Source organism: Felis catus, chromosome D3 (genome assembly GCF_018350175.1).
Source record: "Felis catus isolate Fca126 chromosome D3, F.catus_Fca126_mat1.0, whole genome shotgun sequence".
NCBI classification, from domain to species: Eukaryota; Metazoa; Chordata; class Mammalia; order Carnivora; family Felidae; genus Felis; species Felis catus.
In genome coordinates this window covers 64,208,417-64,233,318 of record NC_058379.1, presented here as the reverse complement: position 1 = coordinate 64,233,318, position 24,902 = coordinate 64,208,417, and the positions used below count along the sequence as shown (strand labels likewise).

At 36.1% G+C, this 24,902-nt stretch overlaps 2 long non-coding RNA genes across 3 annotated transcripts in view; one reads left to right on the top strand and one right to left on the bottom strand.

The window, feature by feature from the left end:
- Positions 1-24,902, top strand: part of LOC123381411 — a 212,567-nt gene that overhangs the window by 10,483 nt on the left and 177,182 nt on the right. The window contains exon 2 of the long non-coding RNA XR_006588328.1: positions 8,637-8,877. This is a non-coding gene — a long non-coding RNA (uncharacterized LOC123381411). The remainder of the gene's footprint in view (positions 1-8,636; positions 8,878-24,902) is intronic.
- Positions 14,418-21,984, bottom strand: LOC102899566. Of its 2 annotated transcripts, XR_002147081.3 has the most exons (4): positions 21,873-21,984; positions 21,015-21,062; positions 19,587-19,654; positions 14,418-14,641 (listed from the first exon to the last, which is right to left on the bottom strand). It is a non-coding gene; the product is annotated as an uncharacterized LOC102899566 (long non-coding RNA). The 2 variants fall into 2 exon arrangements; XR_006588326.1 differs by lacking the exon at positions 21,015-21,062.

Below are 24,902 nucleotides of genomic sequence, written 5' to 3'. Positions count from 1 at the left end.
AAAAGGAACAAATACTTGGAGACTGAAGAACATCCTACTAAAGAATGAATGGGCTAACCAAGAAGTTAAAGAGGAAATTAAAAAGTATATGGAAGCCAATGAAAATGATAGCACCACAACCCACAACCTCTGGGACACAGCAAAGGCGGTCATAAGAGGAAAGTATATAGTAATCCAGGCCTCCCTAAAAAGGGAAGAAAGATCCTAGATACACAACCTAACCTTACGCCTCAAGGAGCTGGAAAAAGAACAGCAAATAAAACCCCGAACCAGCAGAAGACAGGAAATAATAAAGATTAGAGCAGAAATTAATGCTACTGAAACCAAAAAAACAGAAAAGATCAATGAAACCAGAAGCTGGTTCTTTGAAAAAATTAAGAAAATTCATAAACCACTAGCCAGATGGATCAAAAAGAAAAAGGAAAGGACCCAAATAAATAAAATCAAGAATGAAACAGGAGAGATAACAACCAACACAGCAGAAATAAAAACAATAATAAGAGAATATTATGAGCAATTATATGCCAATAAAATGGGTGATCTGGAAGAAATGGACAAATTCTTAGAAACATATACACTACCAAAACTGAAACAGGAAGAAATAGAAAATTTGAACAGACCCATAACAAGTAAGGAAATCAAATTAGTAATCAAAAATCTGCCAAAAAAACAAGAGTCCGGGGCCAGATGGCTTTCCAGGGGAATTCTACCAAACATTTAAGGAAGAATTAACACCTATTCCCTTGAAACTGTTCCAAAAAATAGAAATGGAAGAGAAACTCCCAAACTCTTTATATGAAGCCAGGATTACCCTGATTCCAAAACCAGACAGTGACCCCACTAAAAAGGAGAACTATAGACCAATTTCCCTGATGAACATGGATGCAAAAATCCTCAACAAGATATTAGCTAACCGGATCCAACAATACATTAAAACCTTATTCACCACGACCATGTAGGATTCAGGTAGGCAGGGCTGGTTCAATATCCGCAAAACCATTAACGTAATTCATCACATCAATAGAAGAAAGGATAAGAACCATATGATCCTTTCAATAGATGTAGAGAAAGAATTTGCAAAATGCAGCATCCTTTCTTGATAAAAACGCTCAATAGAGTAGGGATAGAAGGGTCATACCTCGAGATCATAAAAGCCATATATGAACGACCCAATGCTAATATCATCCTCAATGGGGACAAACTGAGAGCTTTCCCCCTAAGGTCAGGAACAAGGCAGAGATATTCACTCTCACCAGTTATTCAACACAGTATTGGAAGTCTTAGCCTCTGTAATCAACAACACAAAGAAAGAAAAGGCATCCAATTTGGCAGGAGGAAGTCAAACTTTCACTCTTCACAGGAGACATGATACTCTATATGGAAAACCCAAAAGATTCTACCAAAAAACTGCTAGAATTGATTCATGAATTCACCAAAGTTGTAGGATATAAAGTCAACACACATAAATTCGTTGCGTTCCTATACACCAGCAATGAAGCGACAGGAAGAGAAATCAAGGTATCGATCCCATTTACAATTGCACTAAAAACCATAAAATACCTAGGAATAAATCTAACCAAAGAGGTGAAAAATCTATACACTGAAAACTATAGAAAGCTTATGAAAGAAATTGAAGAAGACACAAAAAAAAATGGAAGATTCCATGCTCCTGGATAGGAAGAACAAATATTGTTAAAATGCCGATACTACCCAAAGCAATCTACATATTCAATACAATCCCTATCGAAATAACACCAGCATTCCTCACAGAGCTAGGACAAATAATCCTAAAATTTGTATGTAACCAGAAAAGACTCCGAATAACCAAAGCAATCTTGAAAAAGAAAACCAAAGCAGGAGGCATCACAATCCCAGACTTCAAGCTATACTACAAAGCTGTAATCATTAAGACAGTATGGTGCTGGCACAAGAACAGACACTCAGATCAATGGAACAGAATAGAAAACCCAGAAATGGACCCACAAATGTATGGCCAACTAATCTTTGATAAAGCAGGAAAGAATATCCAATGGAATAAAGACAGTCTCTTCAGCAAGTGGTGCTGGGAAAACTGGATAGTGACATGCAGAAGAATGAACCTGGACCACTTTCTTACACCGTATACAAAAATAAACTCAAAATGGATGAAAGAACTAAGTGTAAGACAGGAAGCCATCAAAATCCTCGAGGAGAAAGCAGGCAAAAACCTCTTTGATCTTGGCCGCAGCAACTTCTTACTCAACACGTCTCCCAAGGCAAGGGAAACAAAAGCAAAAATGAACTCCTAGGACCTCATCAAAATAAAAAGCTTCTGTACAGCGAAGGAAACAATCAGCAAAACTAAAAGTCAACCGACAGAATGGGAGAAGATATTTGCAAATGACATATCAGACAAAGGGTTAGTATCCAAAATTTACAAAGAACTTATCAAACTCAGCACCCAAAAAACAAATAATCCAGTGAAGAAATGAGCAAAATACATGAATAGACACTTGTCCAAAGAAGACATACAGATGGCCAACCAACACGTGAAAAAATGCTCAACATCACTCATCAGGGAAATACAAATCAAAACCACAATGAGATATCACCTTAAATCTGTAAGAATAGCTAACCTTAACAACTCAGGTGACAACAAATGTTGGCAAGGATGCAGAGAAAGAGGATCTCTTTTGCATTGTTGGTGGGAATGCAAGCTGGTGCAGCCACTCTGGAAAACAGTATGGAGGTTCCTCAAAAAACTAAAAATAGAACTACCCTACAGCCCTGCAATTGCACTACTAGGCATTTATCCAAGGGATACAGGTGTGCTGTTTTGAAGGGACACATGCACCCCACTGTTTATAGCAGCACTATCAACAATAGCCAAAGTATGGAAAGAGCCCAAATGTCCATCGATGGATGAATGGGTAAAAAAGAGGTGGTACATATATACAATGGTGTATTACTCAGCAATCGAAAATAATGAAGTCTTGCCATTTGCAACTATGTTGATGGAACTGGAGGGTATTATGCTAAGTGAAATTAGAGAAAGACAAATATCATATGACTTTACTCATGTAACGACTTTAAGAGAGAAAACAGATGAAGATAAGGGAAGGGAAACAAAAATAATATAAAAACAGGGAGGGGGAGAAAACATAAGAGACTCTTAAATATGGAGAACAAACAGAGGGTTACTGGAAGGGGTGTTAGAGGGGGGTGGGATAAATGGGTAAGGGGGATTAAGGAATCTACTCCTGAAATCATATTTGCACTATATGCTAATTAACTTGGATGTAATTTTTAAAAAATTAATAAAAAATACAGGATATCTTTTATGGTATTTTGTAACATGATGACTTTTTTATTGTCTTTTGAAATATTCTCTTTAATTAATATAACTATACAGTAGCATGTTATTGATATCATTGCCTGCTTAGTCTCTCAATAGCTGAATTGCCATAATTTATTTGGGTATTTCATTTCAACTGCCTCCTTCAATGACTATACAATATTATTTAAATATTGGTTTTAAGAAAGCAACAAAATATATATATATATATATATATATATATATATATATATATATATGTGTGTGTTAAAAGAACATCAGTTTTAGGCCCACTCTTCACAGTTTTGTTTCTTTTATAGAGTTTTATTTCTTTGTAAAAATGGATGCCAGTAGGTTAGATAATTAACCTGCTAATTGGTTGGCAAAAACTACCTGTTTATATAACTTTGCTAGTTCTGTGACTTTTATGAGTGATTCCAAAGATGGAAATATTGAATAATATGGTGGGTTGACTCACTAGATTTTCTTTTTTTTTTTTTTTTACTCACTAGATTTTCTAGATGCTTCTCCTTTCTTCATTCACACCATAGAATTCACTTCACAGCTAGCTTGTCTAATTTTGTATGAGATAGTCACTGAATGGGTCCATCTTTTAACAATAGTTGATTATATAATACCATGTTTTTGTAAGTGTCTCCTGTAATGGAGTAGTTACATAGAATTCAAAGATGACATAGGGCAGAGTTTGGTAAACTACAGCCCACAGGTGGCTTGCTTTTGTAAATAAACTTTGATTGGTTCACAGCCAGAGGTATTAGTTTACATTGTCTGTGACAATTCTCACACTACAATGGCAGTGTTGAGTAGGTTCCACAGAGAGTCTCTGGCCCACAAAGTCTAAAATACTATCTAGACCTTGCAAAAGAAGTGATCCTCTAGTCTAGGGTGATAAGTTGATGATTCCCACAAAGCCTGCTGAAAATTTGTTGATCTGAATCAACCAATAAAAATGCATTTATTATTACCTCCTCTGATTTTGGCATTCTTGGAGATACATACAATTGAAGGATAATACATGGGGCGCCTGGGTGGCGCAGTCGGTTAAGGGTCCGACTTCATCCAGGTCACGATCTCGCGGTCCGTGAGTTCGAGCCCCGCGTCAGGCTCTGGGCTGATGGCTCAGAGCCTGGAGCCTGTTTCCGATTCTGTGTCTCCCTCTCTCTCTGCCCCTCCCCCGTTCATGCTCTGTCTCTCTCTGTCCCAAAAATAAATAAACGTTGAAAAAAAAAATTAAAAAAAAAAAGGATAATACATATGACCTGATTTTATAAGATGTTTATAATAAAGTCAGGGAGATAAAATATGCACACAAATAGAATGACACAGGAATATATAATTGAGTACTTAGCATAGGTAATACATTTTTAAAACTCATGTAATTTACATATGGCACTGAATCTTTCTCACAATTCCTAGAAAATACCTCCTTGATGTATATTGGCCAACTGATTGAGGCCATCTACAAGTATTTTAGGTTGCTCCCTCAGTTCCACTTCCTCTGAGCTAAGATGTCTTCTCATTTCTGATTTGGGAAGAAGTCCATAAACTAGTTCCCTTAAACTAGTAAGTTCTTGATAAATGACACACACAAAAATTTTGTCAATAACCAGGATGTTCCTACAGAGCAATGAATTTTGCTGGCTCTGAACAATGGATAAATGATTCATCTAGTCTGTTTAAATGACCTGTTTGCTGTTATCTGCACACAGTAATTTACTGGAGGAAATTGGATTTTGTTGGCCTATACTTCCTGCTTTGTTCACTTTGTGCTTTTTCCCTCATCTATTCTGACTGGTAAATGAGTCAATCTTACTTCAACATGATGCTTTTAAAGTCTAATACTTTGTGAGGAACTTTTTTTTTAAATGATACTCATGAAATTAAAATGAATAACTTTCTGTTGAGAATATTCTCATAAGACTATGAAAATTAAGATAGATAAAATGTTTCTAGAAATATTCTACAATTCAGAAGAGTTGAACTTATATAATAGCACTTCTAATTGATTTAATTTCATCTTAGAACACTCAATACAGTGAAAAACATAGATGTGAATACTGGAAGTATTTGTTTCAGGTGAATAAGCCTCTCTAGCCATGAAAGGCCAGAACAGATATTTATGTTAACTTTCTGCCTATTGGCATCACTAAATATTTGAACAACAGTGGCCCCCAGCCAATAAAAAGTGACTCCCCAAATCAAACTCTGACACTGAACTTAACAACTCAGTCAATCACTTGACCTCTAGGTGTCTGCTGAACATGTGCTTAATGCACAGCATTAACCTATGTACTCTAAAATTCCAGGAACCATAATAATTTTGATTTTTTTTTAAATTACAATTTATTTTGGAAAACAATATATGTAGATGGAAAAAAAGGAAAACATTGAAGAACGTTGGGATCTCTCAAGAACCGTCCAACACTAAATACATGTCCAAAGCTAAATACATTATTTTTAAATAAAGTTCTTGATAAATACAAATTTGTGATTTATAATCTCCCAATGTAGCTAAATTCAGAGAATTTATAAAATGGATTTTGAGATCATTTAAGAAACCCTCCATGAGCTTATATATTTTCAGCTTATCCTTTCAGAATGGAAAGACTTTGAGAAGGACAATGTTGAGGTAGGCATTCCAGGAAAAACATGACCAAAGGCATAGAAAGAGAAATGGATAAGCATATGGGAAAAAGCTGCTTGTATGTTAATCAATAGGAAAATTGAGGCCAGATTTTTTGTGGATACTCAAATACCAAGAAAAAAATTGGATTGACTTAATGAGCAACAATTAGCTTTTGTAAATTCTTAAAGAGGTTGACTAGCAATAATGTGAGTATTTTGTTTACAATAAGAATTATCCCAAGGAATCAGGGCTTATAATAGGATTTTAAATCCTGGGCCAGGATTTATTTTAATAATTGACTAGGATGAGCAAGGAGTTTTCTTTGTAAATTGTAATGTGGTGGTAACTTATTATCTTAGTAACTAGCTTTGACTGTCTTCAACTTAGAACTGTGAAAATTATATTCATTAAACTTGACTAGAAAAACCTTTTGTGAACCCCCTCTAACCCATTTTTAAACTTAAATCCAAAATTGATCTTTTGGATTGTACTAAGTCAGCCTAACTTCTAAATTTCTCACAATTTCATCCTCTTCTCTGTGCATTAGCAGCTCAATGGGGAGTTCATAGTGATAGTTATCTTGTTCATATACAAGGGCACATGTACCAGTTTGATTGCCATACTTTGACTTAAATGAAATGGTTTTTGTTGTATTACTTTTAAAAGCAATTATCCCTAAATTCCCTTCAAACATTTTGGGTTTGAAATTGTTACCATAAGACCACTGATTCTACTTCCAGCAAAAAACAAAGAAACAAAAAACCCCAGAAAACTAAGTTGATTAGACTAAGTTGATTTGATGTAAAAATGCTGAAAGTAATATAAAATCTATCCAGATATGATTTGCAGCAAAGATAAGTAATAGACAGTTAATCTGAAGCAGGTTAGTGAAGTTTTTAGGAGGAAGATGCTTAGGAGCTCAATGAAGTTAAAAAGGACACGTGTCAACAAAGTTTCTTTTATGACATGCCACTTCAAAGGTCGTTTTAGGAGAACCAGTAGGAATTAAAGGTAGTCCAGATATAAAAATTAAAGACCCCTAGGAGCAGCAGGTTAGGAGCAGAATTCCAGCTTACAGAATCAAGAGAACTTTAGGCAGAAGTATAGTTTAGCATCTTCAGTAAACCCCACATCAATGCTCTCTCCTCACTTTAATCAAAAAATGTGTCTCTTATTCCAGAAAACTGAACTTATCAGGTGTAATCTGCCTCACCTTCTCAGTAACTTCCAACCTACAACCTCAAAACCATCTACGTTCTCCTTCTCTTTCTCTCACTTTCACACACATGAATTCTTTCTTTCACTATGAGAAATTTAGGTGCAACTTTTATTCATAGACAACTTTTCCATCTTCATTCTTAAAGCAGTTCCTCTTGCATTTTCTTTTTTCTTAAAGTTTATTTATTTTTATTTTGAGAGAGTGAGAGAAAGCATGCAAGTGCAAGAGCAGAGAGAGGAGAGAGAATCCCAAGCATGCTCCCTGCTGTCAGCGCAGAGCCCGATGCAGGGCTTGATTTCACAAACCATGAGACCGTGACCTGAGCTGAAATCAAGAGTCAGATGCTTAACCAACTGAGGGACCTAGGTGCCCCTGAATCTTTTAGTACCTTATTCTATCCCTACTCCCATTTAATTGGTGCTCTTATAGTTTAAACTCCAATCCTGAAAATAGTTTCCCAGGATGGGTACCCTTACACCACCTTCCTGTCTCTCTGCTTTACTTTGCAGCTGTGCGCTCTGAAAGATTAACTATCATTGTCTGTTTCTAATTCCTCAGATGCTACTTTCTCCTTACCTCCTGAAACTTATAATCTGATTTCAGTCTCCACTACTCTAGAGAAACTAAGTTCACCGAAACTATAAATAGGTTCTTAATTGTGCAGTTACTCTTATTTACTTGCAACCTGGTGCATATGCCATTTTTGGTTATTTTATTCTGAAGTTTGCCTCTTAAATTCAGTGACTCCTCACTTCCCTCATACTTCTTTTCTCTGAGAGTTCAGAATTGGTATCCTTTATGAAATCTTCCATTAGGCAGTTTATTTGTGCCTTGAGCTCTTCTCTATAAGCTCTCTTTAAAAAAACATTGCCATACTTGTATTTTGTAGAACTCAATAGCAAAACAACAACAAAAACCCAAACAATCTGATTAAAAAAAATGTGCTGAAGATTTGAGTAGATGTTTTTCAATAGAAAACATACAGATGGCCAACAAGTACTTGAGTACAACAAATACTCAACATCATTAATCATCAAGAAAATGCAAATCAAAAGTATTGGATATTTACAAATTATATAAGGACTTTATATCTACTTGTAAAATAAGTCAATTAGGTCAATTCCTGTCAGATTTTATTGTGCATATGAATCACTGGGGAATCTTGGTAAAATGCAGATTTTGATTCAGTAGATCTGGGAGTGAGACCTAGGACTCTCCATTTCTTAGGCAATCTTTTTGCAATAGGTTCACAAGCATACTAAGTAGCAAGCTATTAGAAGTCCTATGTGAAGCCTGATCAGACCCAAAAGGTATATAAATACCAGCACCTGGGTATAAAGAAGTTTCTTGAGGAGGCCTGGGAGGGTGGGTGTGATTAATTTTCAGGTTCCTAAAAACATGAAGACAGTTAAAAAAAATGACAAATCTGAGAATAAATTTTGTTTATTTTTTTTCAGGAGTAGACCAGAAGAATACCATCCTTAGACCTGGGAAGTAGGGACTCCTGCCCTGGGGGCTGTATTTCAGAGGCCTCCAATCTGGCCCTTCTCTGGCCACAACTCTTCCCATGAAGCAAGAAAACCTCAGCATCAAGGAGATGCGTCTCCCCTCTTCTAGACCATGGGCCTGCTTCTCTTCTCATACCCTGGGCCCACCTTAGGACCTACATGAGCAGCATTCTCAGAATATCCTCTCAAGGTAAACCATGCCCCCATGCAAAACAGCCAAAAGTAAGTTGCTTAGCAGTTGTTGGGGTGGGGAGGGATTGATGAAGAGGAGAAGAGTGTTCCTAGCATCCACATGGCTTGAGACTCCTTGCAGTGTGGGACAAAAGTGTTGAGTGGGCAAAGAGTGGGTTACAGTCTTCCACTTATACTTTTGCCCTGGGCCCCACAAATATTAAAGATAGACCTGAATCTGTGTGAGAACTGTCAGTGTTTCTGATTGCTTTGTTTCTGTTTGATATCTGTGGGACTACTGTTGAGACAGGTGGAACCCAGACCAGCCTCTATGTTTGGTTTCAAGTATCCCTTGTCCTCAAATGTCTCCTCTATTATAGCTGAAATACCTTAGTATAAATCAATTTGTATATATTCAAGCAGGGAAAGAATTATGGTAGAGAGGGTCAGAGGGCTCTGAAAGTGGAGGGTAGACCTATAAAGATCTTGGGAACACAAGGAGAATAAAGGCAAGAGACTTCTCTTATTTGGTTTGAATGCCGAATGTCAAGTGCAGAGCCTGGCACTCAGTTCATGATCAATAAACATTACTGATCTGAAAAATGAATGCACTGATGAAAGGACTTTCCTTTCATCTTCTCACCCTCTTTGTCCCACTTCAAACTAGAGCTCAACTTTGACAGTACCAGCTGATTGGAAGCTCCTTTATAAGTATGCGGTCAGGCTCGTTCTGGCTCGGAAGGAAGCACTAGGATCCCCTAATCTCAATCACAGTAAAGTGAGAGAAAACTCTCAAGTGTTTCTAAGACCATGAAACTTAAAATAAGGTAACAGATTCTAGTCCTGCCTTTGCCACAAATACGTTAGTCTTTGAAAGTAATTAGGTTTCACTTTCACCAAATTTCACCAGATTATTTCACCAAATTTACCGGATCATGTTACTATGATTGCCAAAGAATACAGCTTACAATATCAGGGACTTGATTTCAAATCCTAATTATCCCTTTCAACAGTTTTTCAATCATAATTAAGGCAAATTACCCCTTCATATTTTCATTTCCCCTTTAGCAACACAGGAATTACAATAAAGCCTGCTTTTTTTTTTTTTTTTTTTTTTTTTGGTACTTTAAGGCTGTTGTGAGGAAAGAAGGAGAAAGAAAAAGAGAATTGTAGAAAGACAGAGAAACAGAAACAGAGACTATATAAGTATGCTTTGGAACATGCAAGTCCGTGTACAAATGATAGCCATCAGTATTGTTACCCATTTTCTAACTTGTAGCCTGAGGAAAAGTGATCATTTTAATGAATATTCTTTCCTCTGATTTCTCTTATGACGAGTGTCCAGAAGGACAAATGATTGGTTGAGGTTGAAAGTGGTTTTGGAAGAAAGCAAAGATGGCTATTGTACAGGGACTGATTCTGTTACAATCTGACTGTATTTATTGAATAGACTGGGGGTTACATGGATCAAGTTACGCTAATCTTTTAGAAATCAGCATTTTACTTTAAGCTGTGTAGCTTCTTTCATAGCTTTGTCCTACCTAAGGAATGGTGCCTCGCTGAAACTAGGGTTTGCATAATAATGACAGCCAGATTTAAGCACTTCATGATTTTGAGTAAAACATTTAATAAATTTGATCAGCAACAATGCCATATGAAACTAACAAATGCCAAAACTATGAAGAGGTACAAACTTTTAACTAGAAAGCCTGCTATTGATTCTGCTTTCCTGATGCAACTACAAATATTTAATTATCTACAGTCTTGAACAGCATTTGGGATAGAAATTTGGATGGTTGTGTGATGTGTTTCCAACAGTCATATCCAGAAATAAGTATCCGGGTGAGTTAAATTAATGTCTTTGTGTGCATACATACACGCACACACAGAGATGCAAATACACACATGGCTGTGTCTATAAATAGACAGCAAGCTCACATATATTTATACTTAAATATTTACATATACCTTAGGCAATTACGTCTTCCTATCATTGGATTTTTTTCTCCTTGAAAACCCTACTCTCCAACAAGATTTGGGTTTCTACAGTGGTGCAATTACAAAGGCTGAAAGAGCATCTAAAATCTAACCTTTCATTCCCTGTTCTCAGCATACCAGCTTAGTTAGGGAACATATCAACAGCAGTGACTCAGGATCCAAAGGAAGACCCCAAGGTTGTTATCATTCCTTTACATTTCACATGCTAATTATGCTCTTTCTGTGGTTGGATGATTTGGGAACTCAGATTTAGGGGTGAACATTATTATGACTGCATTAAGGCTTGGCTCCCACATTTCATTGTCTTTTTACTTTAATGATCATTTAAAAGACATTTGTAGAGTTTGACAAAGCATTGATGACTCTCAATAAGAATAATGTGCACATTCGAATGGAGCCTGGCTTCCCAATAAATCTGAATACAGGCTGTTAGGATGCATCTGAGTATTTTCTCCAGATTTGCTGCAGAACACTGCCATCAAGTGTGAAGCTGGAGAGGTAGTTTCCAGAGGTATTTTCAGTGTAGATGTGGTAGCACAGAAGACTCCCTGAAAACTGACCCCAAGATTTTTTTTTTTTAATTTTGTGACAAGTCCTCAGCAGATGTCAGATACCTTTTAAAACTTTTCAGAGGATCTCACATCTACAGCTCTTAACCTTTATAGCAAAGAAGAAATATGTCACATTAATGGCAGTAAAGACTTGTAGGCTATGACTCTGGTATTTTTTCAGGCTTTGAAGCAAAAAATGAACAGATACGAATGGCCACCTGGTGCCTTTCATGAGTGCCCCAAATTACGAAGAAAACTTCTACTTCCTAGTTTCTCAGCTAAACTTGGAATAATTAAAAAGTAAACAAATCTTCCATTCGTTTTTTTAACAAGCAATCTATATAGATACAGATATAGTATAGATATAGATACAGATGATATAGATACAGATATAGATATAAATGAATCCACATTATCTTCCAAATTGTGCTGAGTATATTGCCTGGCACAGAGTAAACACTATATATTGAATGAATAATAAATTAAGTAATAAAACTCAGCCTGTCTTTCAAAATGAAGCAAAGTTTTCCATCAGCACAGCATCTTCCTGACCATATATATTTCCTGACCATATATATATATATATATATATATATATATAATACTGTCCTCACACAATAAAGCTTGTACTCCAACCAATACGGAAAGATGAACAAAAACATCATGTTTCCTTATTTCTCTGACTTTTTAAAAATGTCGTTTCCTTCACTTACTATATTCTGTAGCCCTAACTTTATCAGCAAATATATCTCAGAAATACACCTTAGAATTCTACTCATTCTTCCATGCCTAACTCAGATGTCTTGGTACTGAATCTAAATTAATCCTTCTCATCTCTGATCACCTCCAGCACTGAGTCTGAATCTAACATCTGAAGGGAATTTCTGCCCTTAAAAATATCAATGACTGTATGTCCTAACATATTTGAAAACTATTTGAGGATAAGGATAATATTTCATATTTTAGTTAATCAACACTGAAACATCTCCCACTGGCTATCCAGAAGTGATGCCTGTCTGTGACCCTAGACATAGGTAGCCTCAGTTTTCCCAGTACGTTTCACCTGCCTTTCAATGGTCCCAAACTTTCCAATTCTACCAATTTTTAAGAGGATATCCTGAAACCTAGGAGTCTGGTGGTGATGTGGAAAGGAGAGAACAACTGGAGTCCACACCAGATCTTCTTCTGAAACAAGACCACACATTTCTTTTGTTATACTGTAGCCATGTATCCATTCTCATAATATATTATTTTCCAAAAGGCTTTGCGATGCCTATAGGCAGGACATAAGTAAATAAGTTGCTTGTACATGCAAAGCACTTAGTTAAATGACATGACCATTTTAATTTTATTAAGAAGAACACTTAGTAGGAAATGAATTAGTGGAAAACGAGAGCAACTAGGGTAGGAGTCATATTATATAACACATTTTTAAAGAAAAAATATAGATTTTTAGCTCAAAAAAAAGAGAATTATAGATAATTGGCATAAGGCATATAGAGTCATTAATTAATAGTTAACATACCATGTGCCCAATCCACTGATTGCATGCAGTCCAAAAGTTGGAATTTGTAAAGTTCAACTGAGTGTCAGTCTTGTACATCAAGTACTTTTAATGAAAGGAATAAAAAAAATTACCACCATCTCCAAAAGGTATAAGACATCTGCTTGAATGATAGCAGTATGGAGCCAATATGACAGGCTCTGTGCTAAGTACTTCACATACATTATGTCTCTATTTCCTCACAGTGTGATAGGTAGGTAAAATTATTCATAAGTTATATATGGGAAAACTGAAAAATTTTTAGCTACTTGGTAAAGTATACAGTTAAATGTCAGGATAGTCATGATTTTAACCAAGGCCTATCTTATTTGACTCCTTATACTTTGAACATTCTATGTAATAATATAAGGCAATAATCACTTTTAAGGTGATTGAGTATAAGTTGAGTTGTTTGGTTTGCTGTGGGTCAAGGTGACCATTGTTAAAGACTGACTCTTGATTTGGGCATAGAATTTGCTGATAATTGTGTCTCTACTCATTTTCTTCCATTGGTGTGAAATTCATATACACACACAGTGCTCCAGAAATCCAAATTTTGGAGCACATGGCTGGCTCAGTCAGTAGAGCATGTGACTCCTGACTCAGGGTTGTGAGTTTAAGCCCCACATTGGGTATAGAGCTTGTACAAAAAAAAGAAGAAGAAAAAGAGAAATTAGAAATCCAAATTTTGTATTTCCTTTGACACATGGCTCAGATATTTCTTCCTACTAATTATCTTTACTAATTTAATATCATTATGACTATTCTGATGTTTCATATTTCATCAATGCTTAGCTTATCAATTTATATTTACATTTTTCATGTGCATTATAAATGCTCCTTTGTTCATAGATGTCAACCTAAATCTGTTCCAATTCCTTGAGTAAAAGAATCAAGTCTTGGGAAATTTCTATCCACTACTCATTCCTACATAGAACATAAAACACTGACTCAGAGAGTTGCTACTAAGGAAGTTCCTGTATTAGCTAATATTTAAGTCTAGATGTATGAGAACGGTTTATGAGTGAAAAAAAATTATCTCAAAGCTTTAAGTCAAATTGTTCCTAATAAACTACATTTAGATAATTATTAGAATTTTCTTGGATCAAAAAAAAAATGCATTTTGCCACCAAGATTGTAAGAAAAGTTACTACCTATGTGCTGTTGATTTGGGACAGTTGATTAGTACCTATGTGCTGTTGAGAAACTGTCAAAAACTGGCATTGGTATCTAAGCAGTGATTGTTGACTCCAGTATATTTGGGAAAATTTTGAAAGCACTGTCTTGCAATGGAAAGAGTGGTTCTGGGAGTAAGGGACTTGTGTTGTATTTTCCATTTTCTCACTATTGAGGTGAAATGTGGAGTATATTAATCTCTTGACCAAATTTTTCCTTACCTGAAGAATAAAGATAGTATATATGTCCAACTCATTTCATGAGTGATGAAGATTAAATGTGATACAAGAAGAAGATCATTAAAAGTTTATTGCCAACACATATAGGATTAATAACTTTGAAAAGCACACATTTGAGAGCAAGAATAGCAGGCTTTGTTCTCCTTCTGGGTTTATGCATCAGTCTTGTCACTCATCAGTTGGTCTGGGTTGTGGCTTAGCTATTTTAAAGGAATCTCAGTCCATAGCACTGCCAGTGCACTCCTTACTGATTAAGTGGCTCTTGAGCTCTGTGGGCTAAGAATTGTTGTTCCATTGTATTCCATCAGTCATTGAGCAGGAATTTAAAAAAAAAACAAAATGTTAACAGCACAGATCTCCATAGATAGGCTGAGCAAAAAGGGTTGGAAAATGACAAGGTTAATCATTTTAGGAATGCCTTAGAAATGTCATTTTGGCCATTACAAAATGCTATAATCCATTTTCAATGTAAATATGCGTGTGGAGGAGTGTGTGTTTAATCAGCATAATCTTTTATAATGTGTTATAAAATTGAGTCCTATGGTGTGATTAATCTCTAGAATTGACATATGTCCGGGGTGCCTGGGTGGCCAGTTGGTTAGGCATCTGACTTTAGCTCAGGTCATGATATCACAGTTTGTGGGTTCAAGCCCCTCATCAGGCTCTGTGCTGACAGTTCAGAGCTGGAGCCTGCTTCAGATTCTGTCTCCCTCTGTGTCTGCCCCTCCCATGCTTGTGCTCTGTCTCTCTTTGTCTCTCAGCAATAAATAAATGTTAAAAATTTTTTTAGAATTGACATATGTCCTATAGAATCAATGTGATTTGGGATATGAGCTATAAAACTTTGTAACTGTGGCTTTAGACTAGCTACAGAGCTATGTAAGCCATGAACTATAAAAAGTCATTTCTAGCAGTGAAGGAACAAACTCAAATAGCCCTTCCCACCTCCTTGCTGCTACTTAATGCTGTCTGAGGATTTCAGTGACAATTCAGAATGAATCAACAGTAGCCCCAACTGGACAACACTTCTAAAGTCAGTCCTTTCCTGCCCCAAACCTACTGTCTTTGATGTGTACAAGACAATTCAAAACCCTGAGTTCAAGAAAAGACAGAACTCTTGTGCAAAGAGAAACCAAATCTGACAACATATTGGAGGTCCCAGTCACTACTGACTAGAGTTAGTGGATTATCCAGTATCCAATGAGATTAGAATGAGATCTTGTGTATATTCTAGTGGTACCCATTCCAGTCTGTATGAGTGGGGACTGCTTACTTTGTTCACTGTAGTCTTAGTGGATTATAATCCACTACCTGACGCCCAGCCACTTTCTGCCCCAGTGCCTAATCCTGATTTCTTTTCATCCAAACTATTGGCCAGAATTTTTCTCAAAATTGAATAGTCCACCCTAGAACCACAACTCTAATCTAAGAGGATACCTACCGCCATACCTTGCAATTAGGCGTAGTTAATTTGGGTACTGAATCCAATTTGGATCCTATCCAAAGCCATTGTATGCCCTTGTACATTGCAAGTAGATCTAACTATTCCTCATTTTTAGTAATTCCAATGCAATTACCATGTAGATTACTTTTATCTTAACTTGTTTTTTAAATTTACTCCCATTTCCCAGACAACTCTTTTGGTCCTAGCATCTTTGGTATGAGGCATACATAGGAAATAATCTATACGTTATTATTCTTACTGGATAACTTTATACTTAATTGCTTATAGCCAGGATCTGCTCTAAGACCTTCTCTGACTGCTCAGCTCCTAATGATTGTGTTACTCCTCTAAGCTCCTTTAACATCCACCATCTATATCACTCACTTGAGATATAACAAATACTCTATTTAGAATTATTAATCTTCTGTGGTGAAATCTAAGAGCTCTATATTATATGCTTCTAAAGTGCAAGTTGTATGCTTCACAGTTCTTTAAGTATCTTATTATGCTTTGCAATGTCTTGCTCATTTTATGTATAATAAGTTTGTTGATGGTGGTAATGATGATTGTTTCACTTTTCTCATAAAACTTCTTAATTTATACTTCTACTTTCAATGTGTGCTACCATTACCCGAGTTCTTAATTTGTCTGTTTGCTTCATTTCTTCCTTGCAAGCTAGTGTGGTTTGGATTGCTTAATCTTAGTGAAAATTCAAATGACTAACAAAGTTGAAAATGGAAATAATTGGAATTTAGTTTGATTTGGTCAGATATTCTGATCATCTGATTACCCAAATCACATTGGCTACATGACTAATTTCATCATCTTGACAACATCAGCCTTTAAAATGACTCATCTTGGATTGCTGACTTCCATGGCACTGAATAAACATAATTATAACTGCTGGATTTGGGAATGATGTGAGCTCAGACTTTCTTTTGTCATTTAAGTGAAGTCTGCTAACAACACCAAATAAGAAATTTGAGACAATCCAATAATTCTGTGGTAGGCTAATGGGAGAGAGACAGAGAAACTACAAATGATGATTGTAAGTTCCTTTGTCTTTTCAAAGTATCTTCAAAGATATCACAGTTAAAACCCAATTGATAATACTGTGATCTACGTGGGACATAAGGAGAAACTGAACAGAGAAGATAATGGAGTTTTCTTAATTTATGTAGCTAATGATTAGAATAGTTAGTACTAGAATTCTTGGCCAAGATGGTTCCAGGTTGACCACATAACCACTGCCACTTTGTCACTAAGCCGCAGGAATAAAGACATTTCTAACTTATTATGGTAGGATTTCTATTTTTCTAACCCCATTGCTGATTTAGTCCTTGCCTTAATCTTTCTAAGCAGGGTGAAAAAGAGGGTTGGGCTAGTTTCCTCATTTCCAAAATGATTTCTTAAATCTTCATATCTGCCAAAAGTTTGGACTCCGAGGGATGTTTAAAACCATCTAAACTTTAATTTCAGATATTTCTTTGAAACTTAGCTGTGACATGATTCCTCAGGAGTCCTAGCCACCTGCCAAGTTTGAAGTGCTTTTGTTCAGCTGTTTTTAACTTACTGCTGAGAAAGTTCCTGATTTTAATAAGATGGAAAATTGTAGTTTTTCCATTGCCCTATAACTCCAAAACAACGAAATGAGTGTGCTACATGAAGAAGTAAATAAAAAAGCAAATACAAAACATACAGCACAATTATTGTCAGGATATTTTGATAAATATATTGGGCATTTGGAAAAGTGGCATACTAATGTCAGACAAAAGACAAAGACCACAGTCCTCAACCAACCCAAATGATTTACTGAGTTCCAGGAATATATCTAGCCCATATTAGGTCCTCTTTTGGAAATAACATAGGAAGATATTGCCCATGTTTTTTGGGGTGGGGGGCACTAAATCTGCTAATTAGTATAATTAAATCCTTGAGTAAGATATTTTAAATCAGCAAAACAAAACATTCAAACAGCTGAATCATTTTTTGAAGGCATTTTTCAGGTATAGACATTATCTGTGTTAGGATGAAGCAGATGAAATATGCACTAATCCAATTTATTGTTGTTTATTAAGTGGCTCTAATAATTGGAGCCAGTATTTGTGAACCTGTATAACCCATCTAACTGTGGAGAGGGACAAGAAGTTAATAAATAATTTTCCTCTTTCCTATCAGTTCCTTTTTTAATTTTGTGAGAGAATAGCCAATTTCAGTCTTGCTGATTAGATTGACATAATTGTTAAGACAGAAAAATTATATCACATAAGCCTGTAGCTATGATCTCAGTTGAAACTGAGGTTTCTATGTAGGTACTAAAGGCTGTCAAAATACCCAAGAGAACAAGATGTTTGAATAAGTGGTTTGCTTTCCTTTCCCATCCATCAACACATTTAAGCCATTTGGTACATGGAGACACTGCCATAGTGATAGACAATTGAGTAATTCTGCCTGATGCTTGTTGGAACACTCTCTCATCCTAAAAAGAAAGCCAAAGCTTTCTGGAGTAATAAGTCACCTTTTTGCTCATCCGCTGAAAACTTGTTCATGTCCCACCTCTGACTCAAGAGAATAGAATATTGTCACATGTGTGACTGTCTCCTACATTATCACAAATAACTATTGCAAATCACAGACTTTTCTCTAAAAACTGAGAGACATTTATTTTGTAATAATTCAATGATTTTTCCCCTATTATTCAGGATGATTGATGTAGATGTAATCATTCTGTCTCTTAGATATTGGTAAAATAAAGTGACAGTTGTTAGCTGTGCACTAAGGGACCATCTGCACCAAGATGCTTGGAGGAATTAAAAGGTTGGCATTTTCACAGCATGATGTAAAGGATCACAATTATTCAGTTAGTTTATGAAGGCTATGTCTAAATAAAAACTCCAGGTATAATATTTCATTTTAAATCCTAAATTATGTAGATTGTTTGCCAGAATTAGAAGAGATCAATTTTATAAACATTCAAGTGAGATATTCATGAGGTTTCAGGTGTTTTCATCTCCACGTGTGCTTAGAATGTCCATATTAGAATTACTTCTTCCCTTATGCCCAAGCATCTAACTGATATCTGTGCTTTTAGTCTAGGTTAAAGTCTACCTCCTCCAGAGCAACCTGAGCTAGGATTGGGACAGCTTATAATTCTCTTTCTGTTTCATTCTCTTACTCAACAAAAAACATATAATAGACATATTACTTTGTGCCAAGGACTGTGCTAAATGGTAATAATCAAACAAGCATTTCCATGCTTTCCAAAAGGATAATAGTAATAGTAATAATAATAGTAAATCCATATTAAAATGGTTGTTGAATGAATCTTTTGCCCTAAATTCCAACCTGAATCTATATAATGGGAACTTTTACCAATGTTCCTTTCCTCTCAAGCAATGTTAGAGGTGGGAATATATTTCTCCTGTCCATCCTTCACTTCCTACCCAAGGGAAGAAGTCACTAATCCTTATGGGAGCCTGCCATGCTTTAATTCTTGATCAGAGCTAATTGAAGTATCAAATAACACAGCTCAGATGCAATCTTTGTGCTTTTTTCTCACTTCCTCTGGTCTACTTTCCCTGTCCATCACTGCCATGTTTTTAGAGTTGATGAGTTGATTTCTAAATTAACATTCTAACCATACAAGGTTAAATCAGAGAACGGTTTAGCTATAGAGAAAGAATATTATCCATTGATAACATTTTACTTCCAAAGAAGCTGGAGCAATATTTAGAAAGTTGTGTTTTACAAAGATAAACTTAATGCAAAATATCTTACCAATTTTAAGTGCATTTGAGAAGGGTTGAAGCAAGCATCATTTAACAGACATGATATGTGAGGAAGGCCTGAAATGAAAGGTTGATTTTTAATAGGTAGAAAGGAAAGAAAGTCAAGACAAAAATAATAAGAGAAAGAGAAATTAAAGAGAAAAAGTACATTGTATTCTTTTTAAAATTTTTTTTTAATGTTTATTTTTGAGAGAGACAGAGCATGAGCAGGGGAGGGGCAGAGAGAGAGGGAGACACAGAATCTGAAGCAGGCTCCAGGCTCGAGCTGTCAGCACAGAGCCCGACACGGGGCTCGAACTCAACGGACTGGGAGATCCTGACCTGAGCCGAAGTCTGATATCCAACCGACTGAGCCATCCAGGCGTCCCCATTGTATTCTTTATTAAAGTGAAGATTAGGGGCACCTGGGTGGCTAAGTTGGTTAAGCATCTATCTGACCCTTGATTTCAGCTCAGGTCATATATGATCTTAAGCCCCTTGTTGGAATCTGTGCTGACAATGTGGAGACTCTATGGGATTCTCTCTCTCCTCCTCTGTCTGCTTCTCCCCAATGCACATGCACATGTTCACTCTCTCTCAAAATAAATAAATAAACTTTAAAAAAAGTGAAATTTTAAAAAATACATAAAGTAAAGAGCTACACTGCTTTGGGGTAACTTTTTTAACCTTTACTATTTCATATCATTAACATATGTTTATATTTATGCAAATTAAAGGGTTAAAATAAATTAATTTCATTAGTTTATATGTTTGACTCTTTCAATAAATACATTTCTTTAACAGAGTCATATACCTGCCACCCTCCTCTTCTGTGACCCTTCTTCATTTGCAATAGAGGTATTCAGGTAATTGAAACATCAGACTTGCAAGTTATTGTCTTCCTCTGAAATCTGAAAAGCTACCCTAAATAAAGATTTACTTGTTTGTTCACCTAAACAAAGACCACTTTCTCTTCCACTCACTTACACTTTTAGATACTCCCACTTTCTGTGGTCCCTTTATGGTGTAATTTAAAATGTATCTTTAAAAAATGAAATTTTTCTTTTTTCAATAGCTCTTGCCCCTCTTTCCTTGATGCCATGAACATTTTTAAGTTGTTCAAAGACAGAATCTGAGGGGGTACCAGTTACTATCCTAACATTTAGAAATATCAGGGCGAGGTTTCCCTGGAAACCACATGAACATAAAAACCATGCAGAGCAGACTTGGTTTCATCTCTAGTTACATTTTCTATTGAAGAGAGAAATCACCCCCACTTATATTTTGTTTTAGAGGTGAGATTCAGGGCAGAAAGCTGTGGAGGCCATTTTATTGGGTTTCATTATCTAGCAGACTAGAGTTATAGTTTCAGGACAGAAAATAAAACTAAATATGGTCTAAACCACATATAAACATGAAAATGAATTAAAAGCCCCACCTTGCCAGGTGACAGCATAGAAGGATGTGCCGGGTGGCCTCCCTTTTCCTGGTAAAGGAGAAGAGAATCATGACTTCTCAAGGGGAGAAGAAAAGATTAATTATCTCACGTTCACCAGGGTGGTCAGTTTGGAAGAAGGTGCCCACCAAGCATCTTTTACTGCTGAGGTAATGGAAGAAGCACACTACATATTTATCATATTGCTTTTCTATGAAGTTACTATAATCATAATAAGATAATAATGTCTTTCCGTTAACTCATGTATATTATAAATATAGACTTATTGCACCGTAATTCCTTAGATTTGCTATGTGGTGATGACAAGTCTTTTAAAAAGTTCATATTGTCTAGTCTGAATTTCCCATCACAGAGTCAATGATTCTGTATTGTACGTTATACAGATGTTTCATACAATGTTTTAGTTAGCATGTGCTTTCATTTAAAAGTGGGACCAATTTTTCCCTTTCATGCATAAAAGTCTTGGACCTAACTCAAATGGATATATTTTTTAAAAAATCAAACTGATAACATGGTAATGCATTAAATTGTGAAGAGTACACAGTAGTTTTTCAAAAGCTTAGGCTTTATATTCAGTTTCCTGGAGTACAACAATAACTATTTTTAAAAAGTGAAAAGAAGAAGAAGAAGAAGAAGAAGAAAACCTGTCTTTACCTCTAGAGAATTCCAGGTTTTTGATAGAGGAAAATGCACATTAAAGAAACACAGGGATAAAGATCATCCCAGTCTGAAATTACTCAGTATCTTTGCTTTACCCAAATTCCCAAGGACTCATGATATAAAAAAGGCTATGAAAAAGGAAGAAAAGTCAACTAACTACCTCATCTTCTATAGCCTTACCCACAGAGCAGAAGCCAGTTTTCATCTCAAGCTTCTGCTTCTTCTGGTCCAAAATATGGTCATTTGTTAGCAATTTGGAAAGGAGAAAGTAAGCCAGATGACAGAGGGACAGTGCCCATACTCTGTACTCAGAATGGCCCATTGTTAGTCATATCCTGTGTCATAAGAATTAGGTTATGTTTGTTTCCACTCAAGCTAAGCAGTTTATAATCTACTTAAATATTTCTATGTTTTTTGTTTTATCATCAGTTGGCCACATATTTATTATGTTATAATTCTCAAGCTGTTTCCTTGTAACATTTAATTAAAAAATAACAATTATGCATGCAGTTTCTTAATGGATATAGGATCAAATATTGGAAGCTAAAAAATCTCTATTTTTCAGTTTTAAAAATGGGAACAGTGGGTACTAGGATTATTAAATAATTTGCCCTGGAGACCCAAGCTCATCATCATCTGGAGATGATCTGAACCAAAATGGAACACAAGTCTCCTGATCTGCTTTTTGATTATTATGAAAGAATTTCGTAAAAATCGAGTAAATGGAAATTTGAGATCTTAAATGCTCTTATTTAACATTGTGTTATTTACACAATTTACTGGGCAGTGGGCCTGCCTGTTAGTCTTTATTGGAAGAGTGGTTGTTAAATTCTCATTAATCATTGCTTCTGTGACAAATCAGCTACAGTTTAGAGGGACTTGAATGGGGAGGGAACAGCTTTATGAAGTGGTAGCTGAAGTTAACACTAGCCTTGACCTTTCTTTCCTGGGCGACATTTTTGCAGAATTAAAGAATGGGAAAACCCTGTACTACATTTAAAATGCAACATCTGTAGCACAGTTTTATTTTTTCATACATTATTGGTATTTGTTTCTCATGATGATCTACAGTTTCAACAGAGGAAGCTGAAAAGTATGATGGGCTGCAAGTTCGTAACTATGAATCAATGAAACTTCCACTGTGGGAGATTCTATTGTATTAGCAGGAGGGAAGGCTATCAAGTTTTATAGAGATGTGAGAAGTGAAAACAAAACAAATAATGAGCCTTGTGCTGGACATTTGTCTTGTTTTCTACTTGTTTATCACCTCAAGAACAATCTCAGGATTTGGGGGAATTTCCTCCTCTGACAGTGATGCTTGCCCAGTGAAGAAACCTTAAATCTCACTTGCCGGCTTCCTTTAAATCTGTAATGCAGCATTTGAATTCTGCTAATTGGTTGAGGTCTCACAAGACCTTGTTTTGGGACTGAGTCATCAGAGAAAGCATGTACCCAGCAGAATGACATTTTGGTGAGGGCAGCTGTAGAGACCTGTAGTTTCCAGGGCCAACAGCGTAGTTCTGCTGCCACCTTTGTCAGTGTCAGCTTGTGGTCTGTGCCCACCAGCAGGACCTGAAACATCTTTGCTGGAGTCAATCCACAACGAAGCTGAGGGTTGTTCCCAGATACATGGATTCAAAGTGTGACATTCGGGGTGCCTGAGTGACTCAGTCGGTTAAGTGTCTAACTCTTGATTTTGGCTCAGGTCATGATCTCAGGTTTGTGAGATTGAGCCCCTGCTTGGGGTTCTCTCTCTCTCTCTCTCTCTCTCTGCCCCTCCCCCCACTCACGTGTGTGAGCTCTCTTTCAAAATAAACGTTAAAAAAAAAACTTGAACTGTGACATTCTGATCTTTATGTGCTAGTTAACATCCCTTAGTAAATTTCTTTTGTGATTTAACCAGTTAAAATGAGTTTTCTGATTTTCAGTTAAGAACCCTGCTTGACTCAGCTCCTTACTACGTACAGACATTCTGCCAATTATTTTATGTATTTAACATGATTTTATTCCTTACAAGAATCCTACTATAGAGGAATATTATACAGTGAAGCTCAGGGGCGTTAAGTATGTTGCCCAAGATCATTCAGATATTACATAAATGAACAGAGACACTTTAAATACTCTCTTCCTAACCTTATAAAGCATGAGGCCAAGTTTTAATTTAAAAAGAAAAAGGTGTTGGTGGTTTACACTGGAATACAAAATGAAAAAGTACTGATGAGCTCTAGAATCTGAACTCAATTCCCTCATATGCCTATGCCTAACGTAAACCAGCTATTCTTACAAATCAGGGACTGATTTTCATATAGATCTCCACCTCTTCTTAGATTATTTGACGTGTCCACTTATCCAGCTTCTTACATTTCCAGCCTCAGGTGGGCCTTTCCTTGAGTAGTTTGTCTTTCATTCATCTCCTTCTTTCTTAACTCATATGGCTTCTGTTGTCTGTATGTGATAATCAGATGACATTTAGCCTGTGCTTCCTTACCCCTTCTGTTTGGATTCTCTAGCTCGGAAGTCAACAACTCTTTTTTAAAGGGCCAGATAGTAAGTATGCTGTGCTTTGTGGGCCATATAGTCTCTGTTACAACTATTCAAATATCTAGTTGAAAGCAGCCATACACAAACAGCAAATGAATGAGTATGATTCTTCCAATAAAACTTATTTACAAAAGCGGTGGTCACCAGGGTTAGTTTACAGAATCCTGCTGTAGCCCAATGATTCTCAAATGTTACATCCCACTGGATTGGACAGCCAGTTCTTAGCATTTTTAGTGATTACATATTTTTGCATTGACTTTGTCTCTTTTCTGTTTTATTCCCTCTGTCTCTAAATCCTGCTCTTTTGAATTACTTTCCCAAATATTATAACCATTCACAGATCTTTGTTCATGCCTGTTTTGTCAAGAACCCAGACTAATAACATTAGTACCAGGAGTGTGGTTAGAAATTAACTCATGGCATGTAGTATCATATTTATTGACCTTTATCTTTGTGTAATTGTGATAATATGCATGTGGGATGTGAGGCATTGGGTTATATGATAGCCTGGGCCCTTAAACCATTATGGGGAAAACTTCAGTCATATGGATTATGAAATAAATTGGAATTTGTTAACTGCTTTGGAAACCATAACAAAAGAAAATGATAGACTTAGACAACTATCAACCCAAAGCTATGAAAGCAAAGTGTTTCTATTGAAGAGTTACA